Source organism: Pteropus alecto, unplaced genomic scaffold (genome assembly GCF_000325575.1).
Source record: "Pteropus alecto unplaced genomic scaffold, ASM32557v1 scaffold20, whole genome shotgun sequence".
In the NCBI taxonomy this organism is placed as follows: domain Eukaryota; kingdom Metazoa; phylum Chordata; class Mammalia; order Chiroptera; family Pteropodidae; genus Pteropus; species Pteropus alecto.
The window spans coordinates 23,795,466-23,812,037 of record NW_006436298.1 but is presented as its reverse complement, the minus strand read 5'-3'; the positions used below and the strand labels follow the sequence as shown (position 1 = coordinate 23,812,037).

The 16,572-nt window shown below is 34.3% G+C and overlaps 1 protein-coding gene and 1 pseudogene across 15 annotated transcripts in view; one reads left to right on the top strand and one right to left on the bottom strand.

The window, feature by feature from the left end:
- KIAA0825 (KIAA0825 ortholog) overlaps positions 1-16,572 on the top strand; it is a 356,002-nt gene that overhangs the window by 232,023 nt on the left and 107,407 nt on the right. The gene's annotated exons all lie outside the window — the stretch shown is intronic.
- Positions 13,358-13,476, bottom strand: LOC112480715 (annotated as a pseudogene).

The window sequence follows — 16,572 nt, the reverse complement described above, 5'->3', positions numbered from 1 at the left end:
AGGAAGTAGCATTAACTCAATCTCAGAGTCCTAAGGGAGAGGTTCAAAAGTGGCATAGGTGTGTGTGTGTGTGTGTGTGTGTGTGTGTGTGTGTGTATGAATTTGCCCCCAATTGTATGTTTTGTAATAATTTTGTCTAGGTTGGTTGTTCGTAAAAAAGTCAAAGTTAGTTTTGTTTTCAATATGTACCTTCATTTTCCAAATGAGAAACAGATACAAACATTTGGTAAATTTTACCACCACAAGCTGAAATAGTTAATGATGCTAGTTAGGGAATTCATGAATGCTGACACTTTGTTCCTCATTCTAATACATTTCAAAACTAAACTCACTCCTTTTAGCTCCCCAAAGCTATTTAAACTAATAATTATTGTTAGCACCATATCTCTGCCTTCAGTATTAAACTTTTAAGTGTTAGAGTAAACTTCACATTAGAAATTCCAAATTATGAGGTAGAGTAGAATAAACATTAACAATTTAATAGATGTGAATTTGAGTAATATTATATATAAACCTGAAACAAGAAGGATTTACGTGTATCCACATTAAATATAAGAATGAGTCCGTAATTACCTAGCTTGTGCCCAATCCTTAGGACATGGTATAGTTTAGCTTGTATGGAATCTGATCAATTTAGTAGGAAAAAAGGGAAGTGCTCTTTGAATGAAAATAAACAAAATAAAGCCTTTTGCTTTATAGGCGATTGTACAATATGCTGAAGAGAAAGTAGTGAGTTTATAGAACTGATTACCTGCTTATGGCTCACCCATATAGTGTGACGTGGGGGTTATCTTACCCTGTTACATACCCTCACAGCCAATAAAAAAGGAAAGCTTGGGTCATACCAAATATTTCTCTGTGGTAACACATTTTTATATCTTCACAACTAACTACCTTGCCAGCTGATTCTCCAGCTGCTCAAATATAAGATGAACATATTCAAAGAAATCTCACTGCTGATATTTTCTGGAAAGAGGCAAATCATCAGTTCAAAAACTAAAATACTCAAAAGAATCTGATTTTGGCATCTCTGTAAATTCAGAACCCTCCTAACTTCCTCGTAATGCACAAGTGACAGAAATCTACATAAATGAGATGTCAGAAAAGAAGGGAAACAGAAAAGAGAGGAATAAAGTGAATCCAACAATTAACCTGGACCCTCAAAAATAAAATACAGAAAAGTTCCCTATGGTAGTTCAAATGAGTTCTTTCAGTTCCAAAATGAAGAGTGCTTAAATTCCATGCAAATAAGCATTGCCTTCAAAATTCCAGGCATTCTTAATCGTGGCTTCCTCTGAGCTGACAGTAACTTGAAGAGATCAGCAATTTCCACCAGTCTTCTAAATTGTGCATTTTTATCATAACTGCACTATAGAAGAAAGAAGAAACTAATGACATCAGTAAATTGCATAAAGTTCCTACTTAAGTCAGTGGCATACTGAGCACATTTGACACCTGGAGGAGATCATTCTTAACACCCTCATTCTAGACAAGAAAACTATTTTCAGCAACAGTCATAAAGTGAAATGAATAATAACAGTGATGATGATGATATCTAGAAGAAAACATATAGTGAAATTTTTTTTCAAAATTTCAAATGATTGAACCTTGAGCATATAGTCATGCCAATAAAAATTATAAATAATAAAATAAATATTTCAGCAACAAAAAAGAAAAAATAATACTTTTTAATTACACTGATATATTTTTTAAAAAATAAAGTGAAATGAATAATAACAGTGATGATGATGATATCTAGAAGAAAACATATAGTGAAATTTTTTTTCAAAATTTCAAATGATTGAACCTTGAGCATATAGTCATGCCAATAAAAATTATAAATAATAAAATAAATATTTCAGCAACAAAAAAGAAAAAATAATACTTTTTAATTACACTGATATATTTTTTAAAAAATATATTTACATTTTAAAATTTTCAACAGAAAAACTCCAAGCAGTCATATAAATGAAGAGATTAAAATAACTCAGGTTAAGTTTTTTTTGCCTTTATCTCACTGTGCTATCATAGGTTATTTCAAATCTACTGTTTAAACACAGCAATATGTCATAACACAGGAGTTGGAGGCACCAACTGCACTTGAAGCCAGATTGAACAATTTGGAGTGGTTGCAGTCTCACTCTTGAACATAGTGTTGCAGTGACCACAAGCAGCTGAGTTTCCATGTGTCTGAGCTGACCAGATAACATTAAGTTCTCTGAATTAATTTCCATGCTGAATAAAATGTTTATTAAAGGATAAATAATAAAATTGTACTAATTTGTAGCTTGCATATGTAGTATTAAAATTCAACTGTAACTACAACAGCAGTTGTTTAGAACTTAGACTAATAAAATTTTTCCTATGGGGAGAAATATTTTATTATAGATATTGTTTAGAATTGTCAGTACATGGTGATAGCGAAAAGCAGGCTAACTTTTTATGGATGTTATTGATGTTTTAAAATTCTCTGATAAAAATGCACCCTCTTCCCACCTGATCTTGAGGTAAACTTCTCCTATCTCCCTTCCCTTGGTATGCCATTGATTTAAATTATGTTTTGTTGTTTTTATTTTTAATCAGTAAAATGATGAAGTCAAATAAGACAGTGTCTTTTGTCTCACTGTCCAAGACTCCATGGACTAATAATGAATATAAAATGACCATCCTTTTGAATATTTTTCAACAAATATCTATATTGCATCAGTTATGTTATTCATCCATTTATATATGTTAGGGCCTCCGCTGAATTTTAAAAGACAGTCATTTGTCCTTTCTTTTGTACAATGGCCATTCCTCTTATCTTCCCCTAAAACTGTGTTTACATTTTTAGAGTTGTCTAAGAAATAATGAAAACACTTCTGTCTTCTATAGTATTGTTTTTAGCAAGCAACTGAAAACATCTGAAAGTTGTAGCAAATAACTCTGCAGAGAGTACTCCTATTCCCGGCCAATGACCTTTTCAAATGTGCTCTTACCTAAAATGGTACAGAAAAAGATAGAAGGACAAGGACAAAGGCCTTAAATTCCATCAACAACAGAAGTTTCCTAGTATCATTTGGTCAAAAAGGGGAGGTTGGTCTGCATTACACCCATACATTGAGGCCCATCAGAAGAAATGTGGTGCGCTGCCAAATGCAGCTCACGCTTGGGGTAGGCCTTTAATTCACAGGTCTTAACACAATTTTAAGAAGTGGATGATAGAATTGTAATTAGTCTTATATATTTAAATAATCTCTGGTGACTGTCAGAGCAGTCCAGGTTCTACAACTCTTGACAAGCACAAAACCTGTAGCAGCTTTCACAAATTGGCACATTATTGGACTTGGCAAACAAGGTGTTTAAAGCTGTTTTTACAAAAGTTTTCATTATTTTTACAAAAGCTGCTACAGAATTTAAGCTTTTTTTACATTTCAAATGTCTGCATGTTTGTTTATGGACAGATAAAACCAAAGGGAAAATAAGAAAGCATCATGCTAAAGGTTTGTGCTAAATTTCCACCCAAGTAGGTGTGCATTAAGAAGACTTGCAGTTAGAGCTCTACAGATTAATGACTGTCTCTCTTCAGATCAGCTAAATTGACCCCTAAGTTCTCTAACTCAAAATTTTCTTCTAGTTTCTATATTTTTTAGCCTTGATTCTTTTATTATAGCCATCTTGTGAGTCTACCTAAATCTCTATTTGAAATTGATAAGAATTTTTATTTTATATTTTTTCTTAAGAATAGCCCTGATCCCATTTTAAACACTTTTACCTATTATTAGGAAATTAATGCAAATCAGAGATAAAAAGGAAAAAATCTAACTGATGTTTCATATTCTTGAGATGGTTGACAAGGGCTTAGAGGAAAGTCGTAAACTCACCCACCTATGGGCTCACTGCTTTATTTCTTACTTTCAGCTAGAGCACTCTTGATTTCCATCATTTTAGGTACCACTTAGAAACTTTGGGTGAAGTCAGAGTTGGGGTAACCCAAGGGCCTTTAGCCACTTTTTCCAGAAGCCAACCTTTACAAGGGAGCTGAAGGAATAGACATGGCCGTGTTCTTTAAAACTTCCTCTTTGTGATCTTGGTTAAAGTTGATGAATCTGAACCTGTGAGTCACTGGGACCCTTTCCAGGAGGCTCCGTGTTGTTTCAGTGCCCCCAAGAGCAGAAAAATCTCAAAGGTGTCTGGCAGATTCCTGGAGTAGTAACTCCAGGAGCACAATGACAGGCTTAATTGCCCTTTGGCCTCATGACACAGCCCGGCGCCACCAGTGAGACAATTTCTAAAATTCATAATGTAGTGATGACTACTAAATGTTGAAATTTAGCATATATTTCCAGAAATTCAATGAGTGGGAAACTGATATTTCACAAATTTTTTTATTAAGATGTTCAGAATGAAGTTGTCCTTAATATAATAATTTTCTTTGGCTTCTAAATATATTTTTGAAAGGAAAAAGCCTTATATCAGTTCATCATTTCTCAGGAACTTGAAATTTTAACATGAATAATATAGAGGACTCTTATATGAATATATAGTAATTTTTTTTTAATTCTAATTTGACAAATAAGCTGTTGAGCATATATCTCAGTGCCTCAGAATAATACTTGTTTTCCAAACAGAAGAAAGATATAGCAGCTGAATTAGTTGCCCATTTTTATTCATAAAATGATAATTAGTGAATGTATAAAATCTAGCATGTCAGCTTCAGGAAAGAATGTTTGCTTGCTTTTAAAGATTTAGTAAAATGCTGATTGCCTTTTATATTTCAAGATAAAATTGCAGACCTTTGTTTGGATGTATCTGCAAAGACTAGTGTGTGTTACAATTTTAGCTAAGAGTCATGCGAAGACTGATCCATATAATATTTGTAGCTGGAGGCGATATTGGTAAAAGTGGTTTAATAATAGCTACCATTTATTTAGTGCCAGCTATGTGCCAGGCACTGGTGGCAGCAGCTTTATATACATTATTTCATTTTATCTTCATGACAACCATTTAAGATATAAGTATTCTTATTCTCATTTAACATATGAGGAAACTGAGGCTCAGAGAAAATAAATTATTTTCTAGAGCATGCAAGATTAGTTAAATTGGAGCCTGTGCCATCTCCTATTCTGGACAAATGAAAGCCTGGAACTCTGGATGTGAGGCAAGCACAGGGACATGTAGTACTGGTTTATAGGTTGTTGGGGTCAGAGCCGAGAATGACCTTAGAGGAGAAGCAAGACAGAGAATTGAGGGGTAAGTTTCCTGAATACTGGCATAGCACCAGGCCACAGGCCTCCATGTATGGAGCTAAGATTTCAACCAAGCACTAAGTCAAAATCTGTTATTCCCTCTGTGTTTAGAGAAGCATCCACTGCGTGGCTAGTACTATGAGATGAGTAGGATGTGTCCTGATCTCAGAGTCCAAAGGGGGACATTAACACACAAATGGATCTTAATCATTCATGGTGTTTGGTCATTGTATGCATGTATCAATTTTCAAGGAGCAAGGATCTATCAGAGATGGGGTTGGAAATTAGTGAAACTTATTGAAGAATTTAACTGAGCTGAATTTTGAATAACAAATAGTTAAATACACACACATACATATGCACACACACATATATATACTCTTCATGAGTCTTGATATGCCACCTTGTCCACTCAGCTAATCAGAATGAAAGATAAGAAACAGATGAATGTTGTCAGCACTCAACATTTTGCTTGGTTTGACTTTGTAGCCATGTTGACACTACACTTGATCTACCCTTGTCCTGAACGACATGCTGACTTTTTGATTAGGGGTTTCTGTTTTGTTATCAGTGCATTAGGCAATGTACCGCTCGGGTAGCAGAATTTGATTATAGTTTTCATCTTTGCTTTCTGAATTGCTGTGGGTTTGCTCTGGTGTTGGCTCGTATGTGACCTCTGCAGTTTTTTGATTTGAAAAGTTTCATTCGGAACTAGCAGGATAGACAAATCCCCGCCTCAGCTCCAGCTTCTGGTTTTCTTTTTCTGGTCTTCGCTCTTTGTGCTGTGTTTAAGAAGGCTCAGGCTATGATTATAGGGTTGCTTTATCTGAGAGCTGTGAGGAGTGGGATCAAAAGTGATACCATCAACTCTGACATGACTAGTCATTACCTAATGGACTCATCAGTCTTCATAACTTTCTCAGCTCAGTTAGACTTGGGTAAGAGCTAGAGAAGTTTAAACCTGACGAACTCTATGTAAATTCATTCTCAAGGTTGGAATATAGAAAATACTTCTTCATCAGTGATAACCTGAAACCATATTATCTGCTCAAGAAAGTTCAATGACCTCTCTCTTTGTAATAAAGTATTTCAGTATACAAAACTCATGTTCAATATGGGTAGTTTTGTATATTTCTTAATATCTTTAATAGAGACATTGCCTGGTATATTTAAGAAAATGAGATTGGATTGGATTTCTTTAACTGGAATGTTAGAAAATTGAGAATGAGTAAAAATCTAAAGACTATATAAAAAGCCAAAACATGTTTTAAAATAACTGTTTTTTGGTATTTGTTTGTTCATTCAACAAATACTTATTAAATGCCACCGTATGCCTGATGTTGCTTTAAGTGCTTGGTATGTATTAGTGAACAAAATAGACAAAAATTCCAGCTTTAAATATGTTTATATTCTAAAATTATCTTCTTTTTGGAGAAGTAAATAATTATTTCAATACCCAGACTGAGCTATAAGTTCATGTAAATTACATGTACATGTTTTGGTTTTATTTACTTTACCAATCTGACCATGTAATTCCTCTTTTTATGTAATTCCTCTTTTTGTTCTTCTGTATTTCTTCATTTAACAAATTTATACTGAGCACCCACTGAGTGTGAAACACCAGCACATGTACAGGTTAGAGACCTGCCTTCAGGACAGGCACATTCCAGTAAAAGAAACTGAGACCTGCACACGAATAGCCATACAGAAATGATATATTTAGTCAAAGTCATGCAGTGTTTCTACAAAATTAAGGGAGAATAGGGGCAAAGGAGATGAGAGAGATAGGGAGATGAATGAGTTGATCAAGGAATCCTACACAGAGAAAGGTAGACCATTTCAGGTGCTATTATTGGCAGATAGCTTTCCAAACAAGGGTAAAAAAGAAAAGGGGGGTGTATTTAAATAATAACAAAATAGCACAACTTGACTGTGCATATTAGTACTGGAAGGTTGTGTTAAATCCAGACTGTGGACAGAATTGAAAGATAAGCTCCAAGTTTGTACTTATTTAATAAACATTCAGTATAAATGAGGGGAGAAAGGGCACTGATGAATTTTTTGATATAGAAACAGCACTAAATATATCATGTCTAAAAGAGTTAAGCTAATACATTGTCTGTAGGATGATTGGTCCAGGATAAGACAGTGTGCTGTGGTAGTTAGAATGGAAGGATTCTGTTTGGTGGCAGCTTTTTTACATGGTGTGTTAAGGTATAATTAAGTATTATCTGGACCAATTCACAGTGGAATGACATTGGCAAGGATGTCTGCAAACTCTCTCAAAATGCCAGCCTCTTTCTATAATTTCAGAACATAATTCTGTCACGGTGACTCCTTTATTAAATACAAATCAGTTATATTAGATATTGGGAAACTATGGAAAATTTGAGAACATGAAAGATTTGAGTAGAGAAAAATATTGAATGGAAAAGTGACGGGTAATCTATGTCACATTCATATACCAATAGGGAATTGAGCCCAAATATATAATTTTGTATAAATTCTATGTTATAAGTTTGTTTGGGAGGGTAATTTTAAATGCCACTGTTTTCTATTTATGTCAGATCCAGATGAATAACTATGTATCAATAAACCATGCAATCAGTAAAGGATCAATTATTTGTAGTCAGTATGTAATTGAATAAGTGCATGGATTCCTCACTTAAAAATATATCAACACTAGATTCCATCCGTAAACACTTAGAAAATCAGTAGATTATTCCTGTGGTGCCAATTTAGGCATTCAGTAATCATGTTTGTGTTTAAGCGATAACCACTCTTATGAATGTTTATTACATCAGAAAGATGTGTTAAGCTTGAAAAGTCATGAACTGTACTTGAGGTTATTTTTTAGTTTGGAATTAATTGTTTTTAAAATACAAATTGGACTTGCTAAGAACTCATTTAGAAGACACCTAGGTAAATTATTAGGGAATAACAAATAGATTAAAAATGGTTCAGTCAAAACAGTCTTCGAGTTTGCTGATTGCCGCTGAAATTTTACCATATCTACAATTGGTCTTATTTAAATAACGAGTTAAGTTTTTCTAAAAATGTTTAAGGATTTGGGTACTTTTTTATGCTTTTTATTAGTGATATAAAATGAGCATGAATCTTAACCGAGGCATGACTTTCACAATTATTCTTTAAGAAACTACTTTATTCCTATAGGAAGTTAATTATGGACCATTTAACATGAGATGGAAAACAGTTCCTACACCAGATAGCAGAGACTAAATTCCAATTTCAGCATTACTATTGATTAATTGTGACAATGAACAAGTCACTTAAGCTCTACGTAACCTCAATTTCTCCATCTGTTAAAAGGAAATAATACCTATCACAAGATATTTTCAGAATACTTTCAAACCACTGGCATAAAGATGTTCAATAAATCAAGAGCAGTATTATTATTACTCATCCAAAATGTAATGAAAGATTTTTTAAATGTAGTAACCATTCAGCTCAGATTTAAAAGTTAAAGTTTCTGAATTTAGGTTTCCTTCCTACTCCTGCCTTTTAGTCTTGAATGTTTACATTATTTCCTTGACGCTTCGATCCTCTGAAGGTAATTATTGCATTCTTCTGCTTTCTTGAGAATCATTTTATTTTATGGCTCTCCTTAGCTTCTATTTTAGGTGCTTTCTTCTTCATTTTATACGCCCTCTCTCCACCCCCAGAATTTTATACCTTGTGTCTTTTTTTTCTACTTTGTACTTTTTATGTTTTCATTTGAAGATATTCCTATGGTTTTCTTTTCCTTTAAACAGGCAATTACTTGCCTTGAAATTGGCTTTCTACATATTCAAAAATTAAATTCAAAATTATTTGCCTGTCACTGGTCACTCCTACCAACATGTCTTACAATAAAGAGGCAGGTTGCATTTTATTAAGCAGCCAGCTAAAAAACAACCTGGTCTTGAGGATGAAACTAACAAAACAAAAATTAACTATTGAAATTGTATGAGAAAATGGTAACTGTGAATTTCAATATTTTATGCCAAGAGCATTAGCTATACAAGATATCCTAATTGATCATTCCCTTTCCTGTGCTTAAATTGTTTTCTAGTACTACTTTACTCATTTATTAAATTTGCATGTATTCACAGGTCTGTCTCTGAGTTCTCTGTTCTGTACCATTCATTAGACTGTCTGTTTTTGTTCCAATTCAATATGATTTTTATTATTATGACTTTATTGTATGACAATATCTGGCAGAGCATGTTCTTTTTTTTAGGTGTACTTAGCAGTATGTGAGTATATTCTTCCATATAAATTTTAAAGTCAGATTGAATCCCTCAAAAAAAATCAACTGAGATTTAATTGGGACATCTAATATTGTATTAAGTTGAATCTGACACTGTTATATATTGCCTGGTGGCGTGAGGGGTACAATAGGTGATATTTTAAAATCATCTTTTTAAAAATTCTATGATTCTAAAATAAGCAAAAGACAGTTTTTTTCATTTCTTCAGTGGTATTATGGTCTAATTGAGACCATCCTCTACCAGAAGAGATAAGAGTATTTGTGAAGCATCCTGCTAACATTCTGGTGGCAGACATGTTAGGATGACAGAAGAGGTCAGGATGGGTGGGATCATTGGAGAAGACTTCTTGGTGAAATGCTTATGTCAAATAATGAAGGTAGAGGGAGAACATGGAGTGAGGTAAAGGCCAGTAGTTTTGAAGAGAGCAAAATAGCAAAATATGGAGACCACAGAGAGATATACCATAAAGCAGATGCTGAGAGTCAGAGGAGGGGAAAAGAGGGATTTGCCCCCTAAAACAGTGGTTCTCAATCAGGGCTAATCCCCCTTCCGCTCTAGGGGACAATTGTCAGTGTTAAGAGATATTTTTGGTTGATACGACTAGGAAAGAAGGGATTATTGCTGGCATGAAATTGATAGAAGCCGGGAATACTGCGAAACATCCTACCTACAATTCACAGGGAAGCCCCCACAACTAAGAATCATCTGGCCCAAAATGTCAATAGTGCTGAGGTTGAGATTCTGACTTCTTTGTCCAGGATGGGGCCTCAGGCACTGGCTGTTTTAAAAGCTTCCCAGGTGATTTTGGTGCGTAGCCTATATTGAGAACCATTGCTCTGGATCCATGTAGTTCAGAGGGGGAGACAATATGATTTAAGGCATTATTTTTTGCACTCTTTATTCATGTCATTTTTTTAAAAAAAAAATAATTTTTCTGTATTTTAAATGATACAAAGTACAAGAAAATGCTCTTCAGTATTGTGTGTGTGTGTGTGTGTGTGTGTGTGTGCTTGTGTGTGTCTGTAAAATCACTTGACTTCCTGTTGGAATTCAGAAAGATTGTATGTAGTTAAGATATCACATTCTCCCCTGCCTCCACCAAAAAGACAGCATGCTCTGTTAAAAATGCCATCTTGCAAATAAATCCCATAGATGCATACTTTGTCCATTTATTAATCTACTAATGCAAATACAGTAGTTTTGTCATTTATGATTTTCTCTCTATATTGAGGTATTCAGAAGTAAAGTGTTAGCTGTAATTCTGAACATTCCAATTGAATTTTTTTGAGAAATTCAAACTGAATTATCAATACTTTTATAAATTTTACAACTATTTGGTATTATTTGGACAATATCTTCTTGCTCAAAACACTGATGCAGCTTAGTTTCTCGTGTCCTGGAGTTATGCTATTGATTTTGAAATAGGTTCCCTTTTCCAAAGTCCAAATCTATGGAGCAGCTGGTGGTGGTTAGTGACCGGCTGTACCAGCAGTCTCATCTTTTTAGCATTGAAAATTAATTTTTCTCATCTTGGCACATAAAGAACTCAAGTGTGCCCTTACCTCATTACCTGAAATGTTACAGTGGCACCAGCAGTGGGGGGATATGATGGAGCAGCTATTTGAGCATCATGAGTAGCAGCACTGAGATGTTACGTAAAAAGAAATTATACCAGGAGAAGGCCCTCGCCCTTTATTGTGGAAACAAGAAGCTTACGTTCACGTGGATTCCAAACATCTGATAACATCTAGAGCTCTGGTTGGAAATTTCCTCCTCGCTAAAATGGTACATCTCTTTATCAAAAGATGAGTGTGTCAGCTCCAAATACCCATGATAAATGAATATTGAATTGCTCCATGTAAAAAATTTGCAGCTGAGCTCCCAGAGCTCAGTAATCTGGTCATCCCCAAATATTTATCCTTCATGGATTTACATGTAGTTAACAGAACCCACAACAAACATATTTCACTTTTACTACAAGATACTGTGTTTCTGGTGTAGCGGAGAGAGTTCTGGACTGGGAGTGGAGAAAGCTGGGGTTTGATTCTGGATATATCAGGCATGTTGTTTAATGTTCTTTATTTTATAATCACCAGGCATTAATCATCCCTCACTAGGAATCCAGTAGAAAAATGCCCCCAACTGGTTTTCCAAACTCCAGTTGTATTCTTAAATCCACCTTCTAATCCGCTGCCAGCATGAATTTTCTAAAATATAAAACTAATCCTGTCACAAAACATGGCTGTCAGACTGAGTTTCTTATACAGATACTATTTGATGTGTTCTGTTCCCTGAATCTTCATTCATGTTTTCCTTTCTGCCTAATACATATTTGCCCATTCCTTTTTCCTGGTTAATCTTCCTCATGCTTTCAGATGCATCTCAGCTAATCCAGTGAGCCAGCTGAGTTTAGGTTCCCTTCCTTAGGTTTCCTTTCAGTTGCATTATAATTATCACAATGAATGACAATTATCTGTTTAGGTGCTAGTACTCCTATAAAGATGGTGATATGCCCTTTGGAGACAGATACCTGATCCTAATTATCTTCCCTTGGTACCTAGCATTATGCCTGGCAAATAATGGGCATTCAGTAGGGAACAGTATGGAAAAGAAGGAAGGAAGAAGGAAACGGTAGAAAGGGTGATAAGAGAAAAGGGAGGGAAGGGATAAGATGAAGTAAGGAGAGATGATTAAAACAGAATAGGAAAAGTGAGAAGGAAAGAGGGAGGAGGAATAATGGATGATATAGTTGATCTATAGTGATTTCTAAGATGTAACCCATTTTAAATGTTTGTGACTATACCATTACAATACTCCATGTAAACCGTACCCCTTCCATGGTGTTGTATATATTGTGCCACACTCATCCTTATACTATCTTTTGGGTTTGAATAGATTGTCTAGCAATGAGTCTCTGGTAGAAGGGAAAAATCAAGACCAAGAAGTAGAGTTTCAAACCTCTCTAAATTATGCTTTTTCTCACTAATCTTTGCTGATCTTATTTTGAGATTTTTATAATTTATAATAGTCTCTTGATATCTCCTGAGCAGCTTACTTTGATATTATGCCCCATATAATGTGTAAATAGTATTTACCTAAGACTATATGAGTATCTAGATAATTTGGTAAAATTTTCTTAGAGCCTGTTGCTAATTCATACTTTATGATTTTTAATTACTTGAAATATAAGTGCTTTATTGAATCTGCCCTTTAAGTGGCTTAGGCTCATGTGTACAGTTCTGGCAGGGCAGCATTTTATATTTTATTTTGATAAAAATAAAGGAATGAAATAGATAATTTATATTATGTGACCATTTGGTTTCCATCTTAGAGAAGAACTAAGTAAGAGATAGAGAAATCTATAATTTATGTAGTGACTTACCATTCAGAGGCCCACATGGATGGGAACAAAATTGAAAATTGAGGAAATTATTCAGGTAATTGAAGAAAAAATTGAATTGTCTTTTAACTGCGTGAACCTAACTTTCAGTATCTAAAAAGGTACATTTTTTATTTTATTTATTATCAAAAATCTGATTTAAGAAGTAGTAATCATTCAAGATCATTCAACACAGAAGTTATTTTCACCAACGACAAAGTATCATGAATGTGAGTTGCCTAAATTCCTGAACCTTCAGTACTACAAGAAACATTGATAGTGCTCTAAACTCAGGGTCTCTGACTTCAAGAAAAACCTCAACTAAACAAGCTAAATAGTGTCAACCTATTTTTTTATTTTATTTTTTACTTATTGATTTTTTTAGGCGAGGCAACCCTTGGTTGACCTCACAGATTACAAGGACCTTGTCAGTTTGCAATCCCTTATTTTTTTTATTTATTTAGTTATTTATTTTTTTATGCCTACAGCACCTGGTCTTCCTAGGTGGTCTCGCATCCAAGTACTAACCAGGCCCAACCCTGCTTAGCTTCCAAGATCAGACAGGTTTGGGCTTGTTCAGGGTAGCATGGCCGTAGACACAATCTATTTTTTTTTTTAAATCATCCATGATAGAATCATATAACTTTATGGTTAGATGTTATTTTTTCCAGGTCCTTGAAAAATATAATAAACATTCAGCAGTTTAGGTTAGTGTTTCTACATTCCAATTTTTCATACCTAATTTTGTATATAAAATAATTCAATACTAATAAATTGTAAAATGTTGCAACCAGAAATGTTTTAATGTACTTATTTCCATATTACATTAAGATTGATTGTTAAAAGCAATTTAACTCATTAACTCAAGGAAAAGTTTTTTTACAATTTCAATTCTCTACTTTTACATATTTTACATAATAAGACTATGTCTCATTGTCTTTTTGGCAGGGGTAAAGCCAACTTTAACCCGGATGAAGTTAGTGGTACATTATTGATTCTTGCTTCAAATTCATTAATATGCTAGGAAGTACATGTCAATTCAGTAAGACAGTTTGAAGCTAATTGTTACTTCCTGTGCACTTCTATTAGATACAATTTCAGTGCCATATCTTTATATACTGATTTTAAAATTCAATATTGTGACATAGCAGAACTAGAAAATTTTTCTCGATGAATTTGTCAGAATCAGAATTCCTAATTCTGTTATCTGTAAGTTTTTATTAATTAGCATTTTGAAGTTTAGTTCTTTGGTTTAGTTGACCTTTTATTTTGATAGACAGACTTGATGTCTCCTAAATCATTATACTATCTTAAGCACATAATTTAAATCAAAATGTAAAATTAGAAGAGTTAAAATTTTAGATAGGCATATGAAGTATTAAAAAAAATATAAAGGCAGACTTATTTATGAGAAAGAGAAAAGAAAATATGAGAGATATACAAAGTATGGCAAAATACAAAGAGGCTTTATCCAAAGTATTCATTCACATAGATTGAAAAGCAATTTTTTTCATATATTATTAGTTTAAATTGACATAAGATAAATTAACAGAAGACAATCATACAGATCTTTTACATGTAATAGGAGGCTCAATGGGGAAATGAAAACCAAGAGAAGTGACTAGACCTAGTGCTTATGTACTAGGTTGAACAGAGAGTAGTAATTGTGGAATAGTAACTAAATATATGGGGAGATGAAAAATAAGAGTTATTTTAACAAAGTCTGTCTGTACAGATTTCTCTTGAACTCCCCACCTCCGGTGGTAAGAATGTTTCTTTCCTCCTGGTATAGGGAGGACATCTTTCACATGGGATTTTAATCTCCTGCTTCTAGGAAGAAAAAGGGAGGTCAGAGTGACCTTGTACCTGTTGTTTTTCAGCTGTCTTTAGCTCAACATAGTCCTGATGCTAAAGTGGCATTTTTGGGGTGGCATATTCTGCTACCCTTTACCCTCCACTTCATATTGTACACTGCAGTTCCAAACACAGATCTAGTCATGTGTTCCCTTGCCCAAAGCCCTCAGACAATTCCCATTTTCTATACAATCAAATCCTGAGTTCTTCACAGTACATTCAATATCAACTAACCTCGCCTCAGAGTACCTTTCTGTTTTTATCTCCTACTTTGTTTTCTCTGTAGTTTTTGAGTTCTTTTCCCAAACTAAAGAACAAACTACTTTCCCCACCCTTACTTTTGCATGCTGTTCCCTCTTCTTTTTTTATCCTATTTATTTGTTCAAATGTCATTCATCCTTCAGGACCATTTCAGAGAAGACAAGCACCCACTCCCAAGCTTTCTGCATCCCTCCAGAGCTCGCCTAAATATTTGGGCATCTCTCTTTGGTAGAAATTTGTCACATCATTGTGATTTCAGGTGTAGCACGGTATCTGGCACTTAATGCTTAACAAATTTAGTTTAATAAGATTGATCTATTTATTATGACCTAAAATAATGATCACAATGATATTCTCTAAAAATACTAAACAGACATTTCCCTAAGCTAGTCATTGTCAGGCTGAGAAAAGTCTCACTACTTAATAATGTCCAGAGTTTTCTTTAACTTTCTAAACTGATATTATAAGTGGCAGAACAAAAATTTTCATCTAGGTTTGTCAAACCCCACACTCCTGCTACACCTCTGGCTTTCTGTAACAAATGGCCTTGCATAGCAAATGTGGTCTTTTTCATACTCTATGTAGAAAGATCAACCCTACTCCATCAATTTCCTTTTCTCAGGAAAGAAATCTGTGTCTATTTAAAAAAAAAATTAAAAAAGAAAAGAAAACCAACCTGGACAATTGGGAAACCCACTAGGTAAATATTAAAGGAAATAGCTATAAAGCCAAAAGCAACTTTAAAACAATAAATAACATAAGGCAGGATATTGAGCAATATTTGCCATGCCCGTAACCACTCACATTCTTAGTCTAATTTTCTTTCCCAGTTCTTTCATTAGACTCTGAGTTAGACTTCTATACATTACTACACACTTAATAAAGATATTTCATTTTTCCTGGTGCGCTTCCAGAGACCTAGCATGCAGTGAAGGTTTTATAGTCCTGTGTGGTGCAGCAGATGTCATTCCATTTGCCTAAGTCCTGCTGACATTTGGAGATGTGGATTAATTGAGCTACAGAATGAAATTTAATTAAAATTAAATACAGACTTGGCCATTGTATCTGTTCATTTCCTGCACTCTAGTGTGTGTATTTGCAGGCAGTGCCATAGTTAATTTGTTTAATCAGGATGCTCTGTGGGGGAAGCTGCACTTTGTTTTATGCTGAAAGACTGAAGGTGTGGTGGATGCCAGGTTGGAATTCATTACACACAATGCGAGCTGTGCAAATGGTGCTACTGATGAGCCCCGGAGGGCTACCTGAGGGAGCAAGGTGGATCCATATGAACCTATAGAGAAACAACTTGTCGTAGTCAAGGTTTAGTGATGTCTTTTAAATTGACATTACATGACCACAGGAATCTCATCTATTACCCATTAACATCTTGCTGTAGTATTTGTTCATTCAGACATTCATTCATCCATTCATTCAGTCAAGATTTTTTGAGTGCCAACTGTGTGCTAGGTCCTGAGTTTAAGGTAGGCATCATTTTGTGAAGACATATTTTTAAGAACAAGATAATATAGGATATTTAAAGGTCATTCTAAAGTAAAGAAACACTATACTACTTTTGATG